The following is a 22,810-nucleotide window of genomic DNA, read 5'->3' as shown; positions in this document are numbered from 1 at the left end:
AACATTTTATTTTGGTTTAGAAAATACCGCCCTCAAAAGCTTTGGTTCGTATTGGGTTTATGGATCAGCTTGGTATTCCTTTCAAATCAATAAAATATGATACATTTTGATTTTAAAAAATCAGAAGAATTGATAAAAACAGCTAAAATCATGTGATTTGAGACAGTTTGCAAGAATGCCATGAATCTAAATCCAAGTTTTAAGCTGACAACAATCCACAGCTGGGATTTGGTTTCACTAAGAACCCCAAAGTGATTCCAAACAGGGACTAGATTACACTTGGAACTCCTTTGTTCAGATGTGTTTGTATTTCGGGAAAGCCGAACAACACCCTCTGATTAAAGAATATAAATAATTTAATTAATAGTCTTCTTTCATTCTATCATTTAACAAAGCTTCTTGACCATTCTGTGTTCAATGTTCAGGACTGTCTTTGGGTACACTGCTTTAGACATTCCTCCTGTCGTGCATATTTCCGCTGCTCTGTAGCTCTTGCTCCTGATGTCTGCTGTATAGAAAACTAATAATAGTTAAATATATCCCAAGTGGATTCATATTTAAGCTCAATAGGTCCCTCAACTGCTGTATTCTGAATGATATAGATACTGTAGTTTGCAAGTTATCTGAACAGCTATGGTGATATCTATGACCTGGGTTGAAGAGAAAACTAAGAGGGTCATTCAGACCTGCTAGCTAGACTGCGTATATTCGCTGTCTAGCGATCAAGCAAATGCTGCCCTGAACGCACGTCCAGCCCACCACCCAAATCTCCATGCTACGATGTGGCTGCACATTACTCACCATCAAATGATTTTCCTCTGTTCATTTTGAAAAGTATCCCTAGACTTACCTTTCATGTGACATCATCCACCCGCCCCAAGCAGGAATGGATAGGCAGGGGTAGGCCCAGCATTTCCAGTGCACCCACTGTTTTTGTGGGGACAGTCATGAAATGCTGGGCGGACCCATCGGAGACGGGCCTGAATTTGGACCTTTACGCACAGGTCTGAATCAATCCCTAATATTGACTCTGCTTGTCAAGATTAAAACTTCTTGGTAAATCCTAATATTGATTAGATCTAGATTCTTGAAGGATGTCCCCATTTGCTGTCTAAGGGGTATATTCAATTGATGCTGTTCCATTCTAAAATTATTTTGACGGAATGGATACAACATCCATTATTCAATGCAGCGGCCAAATTCGGGTTTGTCGGATTTGGCTGCTGATTGATGCTCACCTGGCCGGAGTCAGGACCGTGTGAGTGCAGCGGCGGAAGGCTGCACGATTTCCCGGGAGGCAGCGGGAACCGGAACGGGGCCGGTTGAGCTGCTCTCAACTGGCCCAGCCTCAGGACAGGTGAGTGCGGCGGGTGGGTACAGGAGACGGCGGGAAGGTATGGGAGGCGGCAGACAGGAGATGCTGCTGCTGCTCACTCGGAACCGTCCTCCCTGTCTCCATCCAGCATCTTTTCATGTCGGATTGAGATTGCCGGAAACATGGCCAAAACCTTTCAGTTTTGGCTGTGTTTCCGGCAAAAAGCAGGTGGATTAGTGGCTATTCCGTCAATCCACCTGGTTTTTGGCAGGTTGAAACATTCCGACATTCCTACATGCCAAAGAAAAAACAGCCAGCACTGACTAGGTCGGAACCACTTTTGACCTATTCACGTAAAAAATTGCCATCTTTTCAGCAATACGACAGTTTCGACATCAATTGAATATACCGCTTTAGCTGGTTAGCTGGCCTCTCAGTCTATGACTGTGCCTCGGCTGAAATTTAGCTGGTGATACTTTATTTACAACCATTGTTTTGGTCTTCAGCTAGTCAGTGCATATACAAGCTTTACATAGCAGCATTTTGTTTCTCTAGTTGTGGGAGTTAAATAGAAGTTAATTATAATGCAAATGTTCCCTCTCTGTGTATTTAAGTGTGAAAAACAGGTACATGGTGGTAAGATATAAATATTCTTGGTAATAGCTCATCACCTGACCTCTGTGCCTCCCAGCACCAATGCTTTGTTGCATTGATTATTTACATTAGTATAACATGACCTTACGCTATAAATAGATGCAGTGTATATAAGTAGTATAAAGGCGAATAGCGTACCTGTCAATGTGGCTGTTTTATTTCTCTAGTACCAACATTTCAGGATTGCTTTACCGATTGCCCTAGAGAGAGCAGGAGATGTGTGGGGATTATTGCAGCAATTGATTAATAACTGAAAGCAAATTTGTTTTCATTAAAATAAAATAACCCTCAGTCTTCTAATTATAATCTGGAAATTACTTTTGCTTCCAATTCCTGTCAAATACAATTACCCCACAGGTGGTAGGGATCTGTGCAAGGAGAAGTCCTGTTACACTCAGTGAAATCCCAAGCAAGCAGTAAGGCCCCTTTCACACTCTCCGGCTCCTGCCGGGTGGTGAAACCCAGCACGGCCAAGAAGCCGTGCTGCACACAGAAGCTAATAATGGACATAATTGTGTCCATTCACTGGGGCAGCCACTGGCCGGCCGCCCGGTTGCAGCCGGATGTCGCTACTGGAAGGGACGGCTGCCGGGCTGTGGCCATCCCCACCATTGTAAATTTCTGTGTGCGGTGCAGCTTCTTAGCCGTGCAGGGTTTCGCTGCCCGGCTGGAGCCAGAGCGTGTGAAAGGGGCCTAAAGGTATACTTATACCTCAGGTAGGAAACAATTCATCTTAAAAGTAAATGTTAATTGCATACTTTAATTATTTAAAATATATATTAGATGCACTAGATATTGTTTCCGTGAAATTTATTTAGTAATTCTTTTAAGTATGTTTTTATGCATTTTAAACCTCTTTCTATGGAAAGAAAGAGTAAAACTCTTTCTAACCTTAATATCCAATAAATATGTCCTACATTTGTTTAGCATTGCTCACCGTAAATCCATTGTGATCCGATAATCGCTAAGCTCAGCGTAGATCCTTTGATGATAATAACAACAGTATAGGAGATATACAGGGATTCTAGCCATCTACCCCAAATATTGTGAAATTTACCTTCTGCATTCCTTGCCATGTATATGAATTTTTAATGGCCAATGGTATAGTTAACAAAGGATTTCCAAGTAGCAAGCACTGGACCGTTAGCGGGCATCCAGGTCAAAGTCCAGGACAAAGCATACCTTAGCAATAGTACAGAGATCGCAAACATATTGTCTATCGCTTTTGTCTAGTAATTCCTCATTCATAACTGATAAAATGCAAGCTGTAGGGGTAAGTTCATCTGTGTAGACTATAACAACCAGAACCCCTGTCCAGAGTGTGGAAACAGCAGGGCAGGCCCATAACATGGGCCAGGACGTTCCACTATCTGAGGCACACTTGGGACAGCTAAAATGAGACCTTCCCCCAAATCTAAAGAGCCTCACAGGGGACATATAGATTCTATGTACCATGAATAGTTGAATTTGTTGAAATCTGATGGAATTGGTGGCATAGTGGATATTCACCAATGACTCCTGCCAACTTCTTCCGAGATATCCCCCAGTTCAGTCACCCATAGGGCAGGTAAATTTGGCAAGGCCGTATTAGGGAAAGCCACAAGCAAGTCTGAGTAGATAATGGAAATATGGTGTCTTGGTCCCAGCCTACGGTGCAGACCCTTGGTGAGAAAATCCTGCAGGACTAGGGTGGATCCCCCAAATTGCTTAGTGAGGGCGTGACAGGGCTAGAAATAGCTGGAAAGATGCATATTTGGAATCTGAAAATCTAATTTCAATTGTTGGAAAGATTCAAGTCCCTCAGTGTCATAAAGATGGCCTAGCATTGTCACGCCCAGTCTACCCCATGTCTCCCTGACCTGCAATTCTATCAGCTCTGGGAGTTTATAAGAGGGATTTCCGTATCTGACTCCCAAGTCGTTTCTCAGCCAGCTTCCAAACAAGTAGTGTCTGCTCCTACCAAGAGGCCAGGAAATCTAAATCTACTTGCAGAGATCCTGGCCTCAGCACTCCCCCAAAATGGAGGCTACAAGCCTCCATTTTGGTAAATATCATCCATTGTTGCCCCCTCTTCCCCAAATAGCAGCAGACTGTCAATCACTTAAAGTCTGCAGCTGTAGTGTGTCCAATACAGGTCAGGCACATGCACATAGTACATAAAATCAGTGCTTTGTGACATGCAGCTAACTTGCGCCAGGACCTGAATCAGGTCCAGTGTCTATAGAGAGCACTGTGTAGCTTAAGGTACTATGTTCATTACTCAGGCCAATCTTGAATATAAATCATAGACCTGACGACGGGGGAGATGGTTGCGGGGCCCTACTCAATGCTGTCATCCCTGACAGCATTGAACAGGGTATCTCGGCAGAACGAGAGGGAGCCGGGTATTCACAAGCAGTCGGGCTCGTTCTGCCGAGAACAGCCGGGAAGTGACGAGCTCCCGGCTGCAGCTCGCCTCTTCCTGGCCGCAGCTCATGGCTACGCCCCCTTCTTGTCCCTCTGCAGGTGGGACATTGAATCCCGCCTGCTTTTTCTCGGTCAAGCAGATCGAGAACGGGACAGGGTCATGGCTGCCGGGCCAGCTCAAAAGCCGTGGCCCATGATTGAATACCCCCCTAGGTTAAATAAATATATTTTACAAATATTTAATAACTAATTCAGTGTAATTAGTCAGTCTGGAAGTCTGTACAGTCAAGACAAGCTGTGGCCTTTGTATCCAGTCCAAACGAGACTGTGGCAGTCAGTAAGAGTATGCTAGGAAGTTGCTGAGGTTCAGGAGTCCTGAGACAGGAAAGGTCAGCATGGACATGGGCAAAGCAGTGCAGTGGAACCCCTACCTACACCACTCCACTTTTTATCTCCTCAATGATGTCAGGTTTGATGACATCACACCCAAAATTCAGTGCGAATACTGGAGAAGGGGGGATACTGGCCAGGGCTAGCAGTGTTGCCGTAAGCAACATTTCATTTTTTATTTTCCCTGCATTAGGTTGCTCTGGGGCCCCTGTACAGTAGCCCACCCAGCCCAGTGGGAAAGATGGCCCAGGCTACATGTTGTAGAGAAGAAGCCAGGCTGGTGAATATTGAATGAAAGTAGGCCGAAGCCTGTGTGTTATATGCAGATTGTTAGCAATGAGAATCCAAAGGCCAAACCAGGCCAGGCTCACCACACCTGTGAGATACAGGACTGGAAAGACTTTGAGAGACTAGCTGCACAATTAAAGTCAGAGATAAGGAAATTAGTTCCCTTAATGGAGGCTAGATGTAGTTATTTTCTGTTCATTTGCATGGAGTACTGCCAGTAAAGCTTCATTATTTTATTATTCACCGGAAAAGCTGTCTGTGGATCCTGATTTACCACTTAGATACTGCACCAATACACCCCGCTACTGAGATAATTACCCCATATGATCACACTACATTACATGAGTTGTTTTAGCTTAGCCAGAGATGTGAGAAAATGCTAAGCCTAATAGGGGCATAAAAGCAGCATTTAATAAGTTCCTTACTGAATTTTATTATTTTGTTTACCTAGATCCACTAAAGTGACGTAATGCTCATAAAAGTGAGATTACATCCATTACAATAAATGGATCTTAATGTACTTTAAAGTATATTGTTTCTTATTATCTGCAATTGTGTGATTTGTGTTCTCTGCTACGTACTGAAACATTGTTGGCCGTAATCCTTTAATTGCTGGCAGCATGAGACTCTTGGGGTTGGCTAATAGTGAACTACTGTTAAAAAGGTTTCTTCATTTCCCTAGCCTTGTCTGCTAAAGTGATGTGATACTTGTAATGACAGTGTAGTTTGCTGAGATTTATTGCTAAACACACTGGGATTATGGACAGGGGCAGCTTAGACTGAGAGGTGTTTTTCTTCCAGCGGTATCGATGCATATGTCAGTTTGCAACAACTGATTTGTGGCATGTGGATATGTTAACCAGGCTAAGGGAGATTTAATTGTGGACATACCTGCCTACTTTTTAAGTTTCATTCACCACTCATGGTGCCCATAATTTGCCTACCCTCCCTCATTTAGCGGTAGTCTCCTGCTTTTTTATTCTGTCTCCTGGGAATATATTGGATCTTTACAGGTTTTTAGCCTGCCTGGAGGGGCACGAAGTGCAAGAGGGGGCTCTATAAGCACGACCTCATGACTGACATCGCCGCTGTCCTATTAAATGCCGTCCATCACGTGTTCTGTGGGATGTAGTGGTAGCGCTGGCCCCAGCCGCAATGCAGCATGGAGCGGCCTTGGGAGCGGCACAAACATCAGAGGGCAATGCCGCAATGAGATAAGCTAGCGGCTGTTTTCTTCAGTGCTTCCCTTCTGATTCTCTCCCTCTGCTCCTCGCTGTTTTCTTTAAAAGGGTTCCTCAGGCTCTGTTCCCCCTCGCCTCCACGCAACAGCACAGCTTCATAAAAATTGTTCCTCTCCCCACTGCTTTATAACATTTTTATGAAGCAGTAGGAATGGGGGAGAGGAACAATAATGAGGGTGCATGAGGAGAGCAACAATTCTTTTTAGAAATCTGGAGCAGTATGGAGGGGGGAAGAGGGAGGATTTTGAGTTTAATTTGAATAGCTCTGCCCATGGAACGCCCCATTTAAGTCACGGTCACCACCCCCTATATACTGGCTGCCTTCTCCTGGAGAGGGCAGCTGAGAAGTCGGCAACTATGCAGTGATAGCGGGCAGCACCATGCCATGTTGCTTCAGGACAGAGTGTCCTTTACGGTGTAACCATCCACTATGATTAAAATAACACATTAGATATGTGAACTAATTGAAAGAAGTAGGGAAATAAGCAATGCTTTGTTTGCCCTCCAAGAATAGCAGAAAGTTTGTAACTTATTTTCCATTAAATGTATTTAGCGTGCAGCATCTCTGCATCATGGCCCTTATTCAGATCTGATCGCAGTACAAATTTGTTCTCAAATTGGGCAAAACCATGTGCACTGCAGGTGGGGTAGATACAGCATGTGCATGTGCAGAGAGAGTTAAGTTAGGGTGAGGTGTGTTGAAACTGAAATCTAAATTGCAGTGTAACAATAGAGCAGCCAGTATTTATCATACACAGAAACAAAATAACTCACACAAATCTAACTCTCTCTGTACATGTTACATCTACCCCACCTGCAGTGCACATGGTTTTGCCCATTTTGAGAACAAATTTGTACTGCGATCAGATCAGAATATTGGCCCATGTGCAGAAAGGGGATAATGGATAAAGTTTAAGTAATACTAATTGCACAACCAAACCTGAGCAATGCTGGGTACCTCAGCTAGTATACAATAAAACCTAACTTTCGCTTTGGCTGCCAAGTCTATACTGGTTTGAAAAAACTTTCAGAATGTTTTTTCTTTTAAAAAGTTTTACATTTAAGTAAAAGCTGACAATCCCGCTGCTGCAAGTAAGACTTAATAGCATATTGATTTTGTGAATTATTTTTTATTTAATGGTTATGGTCTTGAACAGTTCTGTAATGGATTTCACCCCCATTTTAAATCCATTTCTGACAAACATTTCTCAAATGTTTTTTTTTTTTTTAGCAAAATCATTTAGTGTTAGAAATTAAATCTGCTCTATAAATAAATGTAATGGAAAATATCCTATTGCTAAGAGACAAAGAAATGATTAACTCCCTGCTTCGTTCTACTTGTTCACCTATCTAATGTGTGATTTTATTCACACATATATATATATATAAATATATATGTAATATGTGACCTGGGGGAGACGCTGGAGGATGATGAATGGTCTGACATTTACTCTAGCGTCGCCTCCAGCTCGATATGTGTAAGGCTGAAGGTGAATGCATATAAACTACTCTACAGATGGTACTATGTCCCAGTTATGCTTAATAAAATGAACTCGTAAACACACTGAGCCTTTCACCGGTACACACCTCCAAAAGGACAGTGAGAACCATTTGCGGAACAAAAAACTGCAATTTGTATGCGGGTTATAATTGATTTTATTGACAGTTAATTTCCACTGAAAATATGTCTTACTAGTTTAACCAATTCCATACTGGAGATAATCATATAGGAGGAACTCTCCAACCAGCCAAACCCTTAAAGCTACCAGGCTGCAAATTCACCGATATAACCTTCACAAGAAACTACGAGTTCTTGATCCAATATTGACCACTGGATGAGAGCTTTCCAATAAGAGTGTATCTATCCATTCCTGGTTGGTGTTTTATCCCACATACGAGATTCGGGGAAATTGTTTCTAATAAGTTCGCAAACCCCTGATGAAGTCCCTTGCAGGGACGAAACGCGTTGGAAACATCTGTTTGCTAATGTGAAAAACTTTTTATGATCTGGAATATTCACCACTACTAAGTGGTTTTAAAGACCTTTTAATAAATATTTTCAAAGTTTTGGACTTTACTCTTATCCATGTTATTATTCATCAAAGGCTAATAGAGACCCAGTACTTAAAGGCATAAAAAAGGGCGCCAACTCACAACTGCTATCCATATATATATATATATATATATATATATATATATATATGTGTAATATGTAATGGCTGAGAAGAATTGGAGAATAAGTTACAGATACTCTGTTCTATAAAGGCCATGAAGTGGAAGTAAGCCCACCAAAATTGGAGAGGCACTGTAAGGGAGATGTATAAAAGGTGATCTTTATACCATCTTATTTGCTTAGCATTTAAAAAATGTTTTACTTAGGAGGATGGCAAAACCTTGAAGCTCTTGTCCTAAAGCAGTGGTTTGTTGTATACATCTTAATGTACACATTAGATGATGTGTTCTCATCCTTATATTGCTGCTGACGAGTCCTGGAATGGGTTTCCTTGAGTACAGATTTGACTTTAGGGAAGATAAATAAGATACACAGTGCTAGGTCTGGCGAGTAGGTGAGTGTTCTAGCACTGCTTCTCGGCCAAAAACTGCTTCACAAAAAGAGTTGTTTGGGTTGGTGTGTTCTTGTTCTTCCAAAACTGTGGCCTCTTTTTTTTCAGATTCTTCCCACAAAATTTCTAGAACAAGCAAAAAAATTGCGTCGGTCGCATCGCATGCGGCCAAAAACTCGCATGCGATGCGACCGACGCGATTACCGCGATTTTACATAGGGAACAATGTTAAATGGCCCAATTGACCCGATTTCACACAGGGAACAATGTTAAATGGCCCACAGACCCCAAATACCCACCCTAAAGTGTGAAATGGCCCCCCCAATTGTTAACGCCACCTCACTATCAACGTGAACCCGAAGCTTGGCGAGCGCAGCGAGCCCACGAGGGGCGGCGGTACGCGTACTCCGACCTTTTCATACCCCCACTATCCACGTTGGTGTGGAGTTGAGAATAGAAAGTGTGGCGAGCGCAGCGTGCCACCAAGCCCGAAGCGTGGCGAGCGGACGCGGATACCTTCACAGCTATACGCGTCCCCTCGCGGGCTTCACAGGTATCCGCGTCCGCTCGCCATGCTTCGGACTCGGTGGCTCGCTGCGCTCGCCACACTTTCTATTCTCAACTCCACGCCGACGTGGATAGTGGGGGTATGAAAAGGTCGGAGGACGCGTACCGCCGCCCCTCGCGGGCTCGCTGCGCTCGCCACGCTTCGGGTTGACGTTGATGGTGGGGTGGCGTTAACAATTGGGGGGGCCATTTCACACTTTAGGGTGGCTATTTGGGGTCTGTGGGCCATTTAACATTGTTCCATATGTTAAATCGGGTCAATTGGGCCATTTAACATTGTTCCCTATGTAAAATCGGTATTCGCGTCGGTCGCATCGCATGCGATTTTTTGGCCGCATGCGACCGACGCGATTGACATTTTACCATGCATTTCTATGTAAAATCGCGGGCATCGCATCGGTCGCATCGCATGCCATTATAATGGCATGCGATGTACATGCGATGTACATGCGATGCCCGCGATGGGCGCCGTTCTAGGAAACAAGTACCCAATTTTTTTTTCTTTTTTCTTTCCTCTAGCTAACTGTATCACCTTACTCTCAAGGGAGCACCGCCACTTCAGAAAATTGCCCATTGGTGGCTAATAAACCTAACTACTGTGGATATAATATATTTCTTCAAAATTTCTATAAAATATCAAAAACAAATTGCGGTGCTCAGGTACTATCCCAATTTCCTCCTTTCCCCATTTGAGTATGTCAGTACCTAGTTAGGCTAAAGTGTTGCCGTCACCATGGAAACCAAGTAAACAGGAAAAAGTAGTGCCAAGGCGTAAAGTTATCTTGACAAACCTCTTTCTAGTATTGATGCCTTTAGATCATGGGTCCTCAAACTGCGGCCCTCCAGATGTTGTGAAACTACAAATCCCAGCATGCCTTGCCAAAGTTTTAACACTCCCTTATAGCAAAACTGTTGCAAGGCGTGCTGGGATTTGTAGTTTCACAACATCTGGAGGGCCGCAGTTTGAGGACCCATGCTTTAGATGCTAGCCAACTTTTTGAGTTCTACATTTGAACTAGCGAGGCTTCTTATTTCCTTAAGTAGCATTATTGTGTAGGGATACAGGTACATATGGATCTGGTGTCAGCATAATGTATGTCTACCAGCCACAGGTCGGTTTCAGGATAGACATATGGTTATCATCTCAGGTGGGAAATATACCATACATTATATAGACTTACAGTGAATGTTAAGCAACTTATTTTATTAGTGTTGAGGGTATTGAAATACCTTGTTCTACCATATTTTAAGGTTTTAGGTTTAACAGTGTGAGGGCAACATGTATCAAGCTTTAAAAAGTGATAAAATGGAGAGTGATAAACAACCAGCCAATCATCTCCTCCATTTTTCAAACCCAGCCTGTAACATGGCAGTTTAGAGCTGATTGGCTGGCTGTTTATCACTGCATTTGATCACTTTTTCAAATTGATACATCCGGCCCTCAGTCTCATACAAGGATAAAGGTTTATATTATGTATTTGCACAAGTGTCATAGTTTTATAGGTCAGCACATACAGTACAGTACATATATGCAGGCCGACACAGTACATGCCCACAATACATCTGTGCAACCAAGGTACTACTATTATTATGAAGGGAAGGGATTTAGTGATTTTAAAGTGTAAATCCCCCTTAAAGGGAAAACCATAGACAGATAAAGACTCCTTCAAATCTTTATTTTCCTGTCTATCCACACTTTACGCTTAGAAATCAATAAATGATATTTACAACAAAATAGAACACAAACTATAAATGCAACTCTATATGACATGTTTATTACAATCCGCATCTCAGATGCAGAGGATTTGTGATATGTACGACCACAATTGCAATTCTATAATTGAATACATCACAAGGATGTATCAATTATCACATGCAGGGACAGATCTACAAAGAAAGCAAAGTCTATGTAGGCTTTGGTATCCACACAGGCATGATGCTACACCAATCCAATAGGAATAGTAACTTATAGCTACCATAGGTGCAGGCAGTGCAGCTGCTATGCAGCCTAGAGATAAGAGGGGCCTAAACTTTTGCATTGTGGCCTAAAATATCTAGTTTCACCTCTGGCAACGTGTGTCCTTTTTATAACGACCTAAAGCTTGAAAATCACTTAAAATCTGCCCTAATGTTAGGTGATGTAGGTGATGGTTTTGGCAAGGCATCCAATTTGGTACAGAGGGAGGATTATATGAACATATTTTCCTATAAGGCACAGAGGCACAGATGGCTAAGTTCTAAGTTAAAATTACTGAATGGATAATAATGGGGGGGGGGGGGGGGGTGGCTGGTGTTACGTCCTTCACTTTGACAGGGGTGTCCAGACCCCTAAGTGCCGACCTGTATTTAATCATCCAATATTTATTAAAATAGATGTTTCAACAATGTTTTCCATTTATACTTGTATGATCTATAACATTTCCTATTGATACAGGAAGGCAAGCTAACTAAAGAGCCCCTTATACAAGGTTTTCTGTAAATGAAGTTCATCCTAGGAGTTGTATATCATTATAGGGATTATATACATTCTAATTATATACATTAAAATAAGGTATCAGAAGCAGAATCAGCTTTATTGGTCAGGTATACTTGCGTATACTAGGAATTTGTTTACGGTTTCGGATGGACCGATATCTCTTGCGCATGTCTTTGTATTACAACATTTCGATAAAAGAAACATGTCTTCCACTCGATAAGTCATACAGGCGAAGAGCATCCTACGTGGTAAACTTAGTTATAGGAGGGTTATTTAATCCTAATTAATCATCATAAAAGGCATACTGTAGTTCATATTTTTTCTGTGTATGTGCTCAACATTTTATAGAGAAATGATATCATATTGGCATATTGTGTCCTAATATTAAACTAAACTGTAATCTTTAGACTTTTTGCAAATCCTGGCTTACATAGAGATTTTCTTTTTGTTCTACATATAATCTTCTTAAAACTAAAAAAAAAAATGCAATAAACCTCAATTTTAAGTCTTTACAAAGTCACGTGCCTCTTGCAAATCTAACTGCTTTTAGCACTGTATCAAGTAATGTTATATGAACTCTGTATTCTAACACATTGTATGAATACATTATATAAAGAATACAACATTAAATTATCTTATATTATATTAGATCATATTTTGACTTATCTTGCCCTGCACACTAGGATGTGGGCAGATTGCAGGAGAACTTGCGTTCTTCCAAGAATCCAGGGGACTCCTTGAAAAATTGGGAGTCTTCTGCAGTTTTTAGGAGAGTAACCAAGTATGTCTATGCAATACAATGCCTAGGGTGCCACTCTTCACTTAAAGGCTGAGCACACTGCCACAAAGACTGGGGCAAGATGCAATTAGTTGCCTTACCTGCTAAGAAGATAGAGATCTAATCAGATTGCTTCGAATATGTCCTGAAATCGCCCCAAATGTAGGCCCCGTTAGAAAAATGTTGTTTTAGCCCAGTCTTAGTACATTAATAGGTCTATCAATGTCATTTTCCTCCTGAAAGGATATCAGTACCAAACTGTGGGATATTGTCAGTATCACAAGATGCATTTCGTAGTGAGCCAGTTTGTAGGAGGAGAGAAGGGTACCGGTACCACTTGCCAGTGGCTATTTAGTGGCACAACTTACTGTATCACGCTGCTGTAGTCAGGGGATAATGACCCGATTCACCACCAGTCACATCATAAAGCCCTAGGAAGAACCAATTAACTGGGAGAATTGGCATGATCTGTGAGGGAGATCTAGCCTTCTTGGAGGCTGGGCACAAAAAATGTCATTGAAAAAATGTCATTGAAAAAATGTTCAGCTATTTGTTCCCACCAGAAATATTGAACAGATACATCTGGAGGTATGTACCCAGCCTAACAGATAGCTGTAGTTATGCATTTCTGTATTCGCCAGAACTTCATTCCACAAAATAATCTGCAAACATATTTATTTGGAGGATCTATTCTCACTATTATTATTGTGGGTTTCCTGTCTCTTCCTCCATATGCCTCTACATTTTGCAGTTTAGCTGTTCCCTGCAATCAGTGACAAAAATGAAGCACAGCAGTCAGCACCTTAATAAATTAATCTAGTAAACTAGCAGACATAAAAATCTACATAATGGAGGTAGTTGGAAAGGACAGCTGAGCCAGAAAGACAAATGAGGTTTCAGAGGATAAAGACCTGTACACACAGGGCAATTTCAGGGCTATTTCTAAGCGATCTTACCAGATCACTTAGAAATTAAACACACATAGCCCCGTGTGTACGCCCCCCAGAGACAGTGATGTGCAGTCCCGCGCATCGTTATCACCTGACTAGATCTTGACTGCATGCAGTCAAAATCTAGTCAGATCGCCAGTGTTCTCACAAGCGAACACTGATCCTCCCAGATCGCTCAGCACACATCACTGGTGCACCACATGTGTGCCAGGGATGTGTGCTGAGTGATCTGTGCTTAAGCACATTGCTCAGCACGGAGCACCCACCACCCTGTGTGTAATGGCCTTAAGGCACAAGACCCATTAGTTTCCTAGATGTTAATATCACTGCAAGTGGCTATCTTTAATCTTACATTTACCTCTAGTTTTGTAAGCTAGAGCATAATAAGCGAGTGTGGGTACATAGGTTAGGAAAAGGTATTCCCAATCATCTGCCATACCTCTGCATGTGAGCAACAAACCCCTATCTCTGCTCCATGTAGTGCTTCTTATGTATCTAGGAAACTCTGCATTTGCCATTTAGAACTATGGAGGTAGAGAGTGCATGGTGGATTTAGGGTATAGAGGGTGTATACACAAAATCTATATAGACAAATATAAAGGGGACAAAGCCAGTTATAACAACAGTCGGGAAGTATTATTATACTTCCAATTTACCTCTGAAATGGCATCGGAAGTGTTCCTTTTCCAAATAAGATTTTGTGGAAGAATGGAATATACATTCTACACAGTATTACCATACATAATAGGAAAGGTGTGTATTTTAAGACTCTTAAATACCACATATTACTGATACCTCTTTATATTAATTGAAAATATCCGGTAGGAAATAAAGCTAAATGTATTGTCTGTCTTTAGTTAAGCTGTGCTATGCTGAAACGGGCATTATGAAACCCGTTGACTATAGTTGCTTTGATATGAAGTGTATTTGACCTAAATACTAAGAGTTGGTTACTGAGCCAGTGAGAGAATGTAATGCACAGACCTGATTGTAGTCACTTTCAATAGATATGACATAAAGCCTTGGATACACACACCAAACAATGTAACCCTTACTGTAAAATCTAAAAGTAGGATAGATAAGTCACTTGAATTTGTTCCAAAATGTCGTGGCTTTGGGTATTAATGTTTCAGGTGGAACACCACGTGAATGCACCACATTTCTAGGTACCGGATATCCACCCATCTGGGGCAGCAGAAAAATTAGGTCAGCACCTAGTTAGGCTAAAGCAGGGCTGGGCAACACCGGCCCTCCAGATGTTAATGAACTACACATCCCAGGATGCTTTGCTTTAGTTTTGCTATGTGGCCATGCTGAAACTGATGCAAGGCATGCTGGGATGTGTAGTTCATCAACATCTGGCGGGCAGGTGTTGCCCAGCCCTGGGCTAAAGTGTTACCCTCGCCGTAGAAACCAAGTAAACAGGAAAACCTGCACATGATAATAAACATGGAGATTAGTAATTGTACCATAATTACATTGTTTTTCAAAGACCTAATATATTTTAGAAATTATTATTATATATTATATAACTTTTTGTAGGCTGAAACACCTAGTCATGACATTTCTCACTGATAATGAATACACACTATTCATGTTCTTTATATATATCATTTCCATATACAAACTGAACACTGAAATGTGCTGCAAATATCACAAAAATACAAATTGAGAAGTTACAAGAGCTTGCCCATGGTTTGTTCTGTTTCTGAAATCACAGTATAGCTGTTTGTTTGTTCCATTTTATACATCTATTTATACACTACATGCATGTGGGCTTGTTGTTAGGGAATCCTTCCTACACAATGTCACTTGTCTTAGTCTGCAGTTTATTGTACTGATTTTTCAGTGCTACGGGTGTATTAAAAACTTTTTCATTTATGATATTGTCATAGTTCTGTTTTTTAAAATATATTACTTACTGGTGCCCTAAAAAGTAAGTAATGGCGAGCGCAGCGAGCCACCGAGCCCGAAGCGTGGCGAGCGCACGCGTAATACATGTAACATAATACGCGTCCCCTCACCATGCTTCGGGCTCGGTGGCTTGCTGCGCTCGCCGCACTATATAAAATCAACACCACGCTGACGTGGATAGTAGGGGTATGAAAAGGTCGGACGCGTACCGCCTCCGCTCGCCACACTTCGGGATCACGCCGATACTGGGGGGGGGGCCTTAATAAATTATATTATATGCAGAAAGAAATGGGTTCGACAGATGGATAGTTGCGCCCGGGGCTGCTGCTGTGTGTAATTTCTGTGGGTCACCACACTCCCACCAACAAAATACAATACAAAAAAATGAAAAAACACTTCAGCGCTGTCCCTAAAGGTAATTTTGGATAGAACTTGCTGGATGATTTCCTGGTTTGACTGATGTCTTTGGACACTGTCTAGACAGGATGGGGCCTTTTACTGACCTCCGTGGGGGTCCCTATATGCACATAAAGGTATCTTTATGTGTTTCCAAGGACAGTCTCCCTTCACTCCTCCTCTGACCTCACGCTTTTTTTCGTAAGCCCAATGTGGATGTTACTGACCTGATGAAAAGGCCCTATTTTCATATAAGGGTATCTTTAAAGCAGGGTTTAGATCCTCTGGTACATCACTCGACTTGATGTTGCACAGTATTAAAGCAGTTCCCAGTATACAATTGTCAAAATTGCAGAACTGGTATTTAAGTCATGGTGGCTGAGATTCTAGCTGCTCCCTCTAGCAGAGTAAGTAGGGTGGGGGGCAGGGGCATAACTAGAATTTTATGGGCCCCAAAGCAAACACTTGAAAAGTCCCCCCCCCCCCCCCAAATTGTTTGTACAATACACTGGGCGATTTATTGGTGACAATATTGATACCATTACCGATACTGCATGAATATCGTCCAGTGTGTACGGTTAATCATGCGTGATGCTGTGGGTTGTTAAGTCCCCCCACCCCTGTTGTCTGTAAATGCAGCTCAATCTGACAGTATTGTCAGAGACTGCATGTACGGAGCGGAGGGGGGGGGGGGGTGACGTCACTGACGAACATTGTGAACAATATCTTAAACTTAGTGTTAAGCCTCGTACACACAGGGCGATTTCAGCTATTATTGTGGGAGATATGGTCGCTGAGTGAACATATCCATGTGTGAATGGGGCGACTGTCACCAGGAGCGCAATCCCGTGTCCAGCCGTGGGGTGGTCGCTGGTCGGTGGATCGTGCTACTGCGATCAGTGGCTTCTCTATGGCGATCAGCTGTTTCCCCCAGCAGTGTCTCCTTTTCATCAGCGACCATCTCTGGTAGTTGATGACAATGGGACACTGAGCAATATTCTGCTCAGCAATATATTGCTGAGCAATATATTGCTCCGTGTGTACGGAGCTTTAGTCTGTAGGGAGGAAAAGGTTAGGGATAGGCTGCAGAGAGGGAGGTTAGGTTTAGGCTTGTGGAAGGGTGGTTGGAACATAATGGGGGGCAGGGCTGGTTAACTTGCAGGGTACCAAGTTTTTGGTTAAGCACTGGCAGGGAGGGGGTGTATAGGGTTAGTCTGCTAAGAAGGAGGGCTACGGTGGTAGGAGGCTACAAAATCGTGCCTGCTTCCCAACTGATGCTGACCAACCTAACCATAACTTACTGACCTTCTACTTCTGTTCCAGGATGCTCCTCACATGCTGTGGATATACCTCAGTGGCGTGGTGTGATGTGCACATCACAGGCAGTGGCCAGCAGCCAGTGGGTGGTAGAAATAGTAAAGGCTGGCAGTAGGAATGGGCAGGGTGAGAAGGCTTTCGCAGTGGCTGCTCTCTCCAGAAGCATGGAGAAGCAGGAAGCACTGATCTTTGGGTGCAGGGGGAGCTGTGGGCCCTTAGAACAGCACAGAACAAAGAAATCCAACAATTTAACAACAAATTGGATGTACTAATTAAAAGCACAGACAGGTGAAAGAATTACATACGCTATCTTTTTCCATCAATAGATTTTTATTGACATTTTAGTTCCATTTACACGGAAAGGGTAGGGATACAGAAAAGAAAAAGGGAAGGAAAGGGAAGTATGGAGTCAATGAATATTAACCAGTAATGTTCAACAAGGTATACAAGACCTAACATCCATCTTAATAATTAGAATGTTGAGCGATAACGAACACGTCGGTAGAATGTATGCACAACTTCTTAAGACTGATAGGAAATCAGTCATCTGATGTAAGTAAGACTTAGGTACATTCTGCGCTAATAGAATAATCATGACAACTACAGTATACCACTTAATTAGAGGAGATGTCACATTGGACATGTAAGGTATGCCTTGAGTCTCCATTAAAAAGACCTGGTGAGTTTTGCAGATAATGTGAGCCAACAGTGGAGGTCTTGGATTTTTCCGATTTTGAGCTATTGCAGCTCTTGTAGCTTCTAAAATATGACCAATACATAACAATCAGACTTGGTAGGATCTTTAGGGAAAATATGAAAAAGAGCAACCATTGGAGATTCTGGGATAACAGTTTTAAGAACTTTAGACAATAATGCAAATACTTCATTCCATAAAGGACGAAGCTTCGGGCATGACCAGAATATGTGGAAAATATCTTCAATCTCAGAACAGTTTCTCCAGCAAAAGTTCGACTGCATGGGACAAATTCTCTGTAGTTTAACTGGTGTCAGATATAATTTGTGGAGAAGTTTCAAATGCATTTCCTTGTTACATTTAGACATATGTAGAATGAGAATTAAGATAAATCTACTCCCATTGTTTGTGTATAAGTGTAGATTCTAAATCAGCTTCCCACTGCAGTTGAGCTTTAGTTTTAGTTAGGACCTGAGTCTCTTGAAGCACCGCATACCACAATCTAATGGAACTCTGTTGTTACCTGAAAATATTTCCGTTAATATACTGGGGGGAGAGGCCCCGAGGATTTTATTGAACCAATAATATAATGAGTTATACGATGATATGTAATAATCTCTGTGTGGGGTCAATTGAAGTGGGTTGTAAGAGTAATAGTGGATCCATTAACTAGATCTGCTATGGTAGTAATACCACAAGTCAACCATTTAGTAACATATACATACTGAAATATTCTGGGTAGAGCAGCCAGAGACAGTTTACGGGAAGGTAGAGAAACAGATTTTGGGGACGTAACCATTATGTCCCACGCTTTAAGGGAATACTGCCCATAATACAAACTTTTGATAGGATAAAAAATTTTTTTACTGCCTGTAAAACCAAGTTAAACATTGTATATTGTAACAATAAAATAAAATTACCCAGGATCATGAATGGTAATAATAAAGAAATGTTCTCTATGGACTTAATTTACACAAATAAATGAACCTGTAAATGAAAATTTTTCCTAATCTTTCTAGTCATCTGCAATATCAATTACCTTGAGTAGTTACAATATTACATTCAGTTTGTAACAAGATTGTCAAATAAAGTTTAATCATAAAAATACTAATACATTGCACAACCCATCCTCTGTACTTTCATGCACTTTCTTGATAATTACAGCTAATTTTCTCCAGATATTTTAATTGGATCTCCTAGTTGACAGCATGGCAGTTGGCGAGCCCACGCTGTGTCTGCAGTGAATGGATTTTTACAAATGCATAATGAGCCAGCAAAATCTTTATTTGCAAGAAACAAAATGTATCGAAATTTCTTGAATGCAACAAAAATTAAAAAAAATCATATACTTTCACAATTTATTTTTACATTTTCACACAGGCATCTAAGCAATAAGGGTCTAGAGCAGCGTTCGCCAACCCGTCGCTCCATGTTTCAGGGCTGTCAGTGACCTCCCGCCGCATAGCGGTTCCTTGCTTGGTGGCAGGAGGTCAGAAAGGGACTTAATGCCGCGTTTCTGGACCTGACTTGGCGGCAGTGACCTCCTCCCGCGTAGTGCTTCCTCGCTTGGCGGCAGGAGGTCAGAAAGTGACTTCATGCCGCGTTCCTCACTTGGCGGCAGTGACCTCCTGACGTCCCCAGTGTATAGAATTCGCGCAACATGCCGCACTTTCTTATCGACGCCACAGCCCCTGCTCAACTCCTGCACCACAGCCTCTGCTCAACTCCTGCGTTAGGTAAAAAAAAAATTAAACTGTGTACGCAATACATTAGGGGTGACTCCAGCCTGCATTCCGTTTTTACTGCTTGAGGTATAATGGGCATCATGTGTGTGGCATATGTTTAATAAATCATTAAACATATGCCACACAAATTATGCCCATTAAACATATGCCCCACACCTTGATGCTCATTAATTAATAATCATCAAGGTGTGTGGGGCATATGCCACACACATGATGCCACACACATGTTGCCCATTATACAAATGCCCCACACCTTGATGCTCATTAATAATGAGCTTCACGCTGTGGGGCATTTGTATAATGGGCATCATGTGTGTGGCATATGTTTAATGAGCATCACGGTGTGTGGCATATGATTAATGGAGTATCATGCTGTGGGGCATTTGTATAACGGAGTATCACGTTGTTGGGCATATGTATAATGGAGCATCACGCTGTGGGGCATTTGTATAATGGAGCTTCACATTGTGGGGCATATGTATAATGCAGCATCACGGTATGGGACATATAGATAATGGTGCATCACAGTGTGTGGGGCATATGTATAATGGAGCTTAATGTGGGGCATATGTATAATGGAGCTTAATGTGAGGCATATGTATAATGGAGCTTAATGTGAGGCATATGTATAATGGAGCATCACTGTGTGGCAAATGTATAATGGAGTATCACGCTGTGGGGCATTTGTATAACGGAGTATCACGTTGTTGTGCATATGTATAATGGGCATCGTGTGTGTGTGTGGCTTATGTATAATGGAGCATCACGCTGTGGGGCATTTGTATAATGGAGCTTCACATTGTGGCATATGTATAATGGAGCATCACGGTGTGGGGCATTTGTATAATGGAGCATCACGGTGCGGGGCATATTTATAATGTTTTTCACGGACTGCACTATTGGGGTCATGTGTATCTGGCACTGCACTATTGAGGGCATATGTGTATCACACCCCCATTTTCCATGGCCGTACCCCATGTGACTACAGCGCTTAGAGAGCTGACCATGCCCCCATAGCGGAAAAAATGGGGGATGTAGCCTCGCAGGAGTTCCACGGTAGTAGCTGAACCCTCTAATTTTTGACGCGTAGATGTCTCTTCTCCTCTGCCTCTTCTCCTCTGCCTCCAGTATTGGGAGGTATGTTTGTGACATATTGGACATTGCAGTGTGTGGCATATTGTGTCTGGGGGATTGCAGTGTGTGGCATAATGTGTCAGGGGCATTACGGTTTGAGGCATTATGTGTAAAGGGCATTTTTTTTTATATTATGCAGATTATTTTTTTTTTTTACTTTAGTAGCTCTTCGGGCGGTTTATTTTGTCGCGAGTAGCTCCCGACCCAAAAAAGGTTGGAGACCACTGGTCTAGAGCTATAAGGGCTAGCTTTATAAATGTGTGCTAATTTTGCACTCACAAAGCATATTCAAATCAGTGTAACTGATTGCACAAACTTATATGGGACCCAGATATCTATAACGTAAAAAAATGAGTTTGTATATTCTCCCCATGCTTGCATGGGTTTCCTTTGGGTATACAAGTTTCCTCCCACAATCTGGGCAGTGACTGATGTGAATGGACGAATATTCTCTGTAAAGTGCTGGAGAACATGTGTTCGCTATATAAATAACTGGGAATAAATAATAAATCTAGCTTGGATTACCAAACGTGACAATTCCGACCAATAAAATAGCAGGGATTGGCGAGTAAGAGATTTTTAACTTGCTGAATTTCCCCAGTTCTGTGATGGAACAACAACCATCGATGTTCTCTGGTTTTGGTCAACAATCATCATCAGGGAGTTGCAGGGCTGTTGTATGGCTCACATTAGACTCTCAGTTCTATTAACAGAAAAACTAATATTGTAAAAATAATAGAATAAAATATATATATTTTTTTTAAATGGAAAAATTAATAATAACAATAATTTTATTTATTTAGCGCACTTTCTCCAACAGGACAATAGGATCATTGGAAAAAATGCTTTTGTCATTCCTTTTCAAGTCATTGGCATCCTGTGATGGGAATAAAATAATAATGGTGACAATTTAAGTAGTATTGTGATGCCTGTTACATAGGCATAAAATATGACAAACCAGACGGCCCCTGGGGTCATGACTGTTAACTGGCAGCGACACTGCTATATTTAATGTACAAAATAGGGCGCTTCCTTATTGCCAATGAAAACCGGTGTTTTTTGTTTTGCCATTTAATAAGTATATACAGTAATTTACTGTAAAGGTATCAGAGTGGCTCGTGGACAACATCTAGGTCAGTGGTAGCCAACTCCAGTCCACAAGAGCTACCAACAGTTCACATTTCCAAGACAACCTAGCTGCTGAAAAGGTGCACTTATTACTAGCTGAAACATTTTCAAAGATCTACAGGTGGAGTTTATTACTTCACTTGTGGTTCTGTGAGGAGATCTGGAAAACATTAACTGTTGGTAGCTCTCGAGGACTGGAGTTGGCTATCCCAGGTCTAGGTAGACACTCGATAGGTCAAAAGCAACATTGACAAAATGTCGATATGCACTAAGTCAACAAGAGGTCAACACAAGCTAAAGGTCAATGTACCAATTGTTGACACATGAAAAGGTTGACATGCGTTAATAACAAAAATCTGCAAGATAATATTCTTTGTAATCAGGACACAACGTGGGCCAAAAAAATACAGATTACATTTTTGTCTTAACAAAACAGAAGTGAATTAACTGCATATCAATATTCATTACTAAAACATCTGAACAAATGTTAACATACCTACAGAGAACAGGGGTATAGTATACAGAAATGGCATGCTGGCATTCCTTTAGCCAGGGGCGGATTGGCCCACCGGGATACCGGGCTTTTTCCCGGTGGGCCGGCCAATTTTGGCCATGTAGCGGCCGCTCGCCCCCCTTGGCTGGGCCGCGGACTGCCCGACAGCCCTCTCCGCGGCCGCGGCCTCAGCACTTTAACCACAATAAAGATGGCCGCGGCCGCAGCAGTGAAAATGACCGCGGGAGAATGGTGCGCATGCGCAGCAGCTCCCACGGCCTCTCTGAGTGTGTGTGCGGCAGCCAGACGGACTGGGCAGGGGGGCAGGGTGCCACCTGCCCCTGCGCCACTACATACTTA

The 22,810-nt window shown here is 42.1% G+C and overlaps 1 protein-coding gene and 1 long non-coding RNA gene across 2 annotated transcripts in view; one reads left to right on the top strand and one right to left on the bottom strand.

Annotated features, from left to right (window-relative positions):
- The window catches only part of CAMK4 (calcium/calmodulin dependent protein kinase IV), a 159,277-nt gene that overhangs the window by 45,927 nt on the left and 90,540 nt on the right, over positions 1-22,810 (top strand). The gene's annotated exons all lie outside the window — the stretch shown is intronic.
- LOC146031345 (uncharacterized) lies at positions 293-22,625 on the bottom strand. The gene is made up of 3 exons (XR_014456818.1): positions 22,454-22,625; positions 2,108-2,169; positions 293-508 (listed from the first exon to the last, which is right to left on the bottom strand). It is a non-coding gene; the product is annotated as an uncharacterized LOC146031345 (long non-coding RNA).

Source organism: Crinia signifera, chromosome 1, assembly GCF_055691185.1.
Source record: "Crinia signifera chromosome 1, ASM5569118v1, whole genome shotgun sequence".
NCBI lineage: Eukaryota > Metazoa > Chordata > Amphibia > Anura > Myobatrachidae > Crinia > Crinia signifera.
Note: the sequence above shows the minus strand (reverse complement) of the source record. Positions and strands in the feature narration are given on the sequence as shown.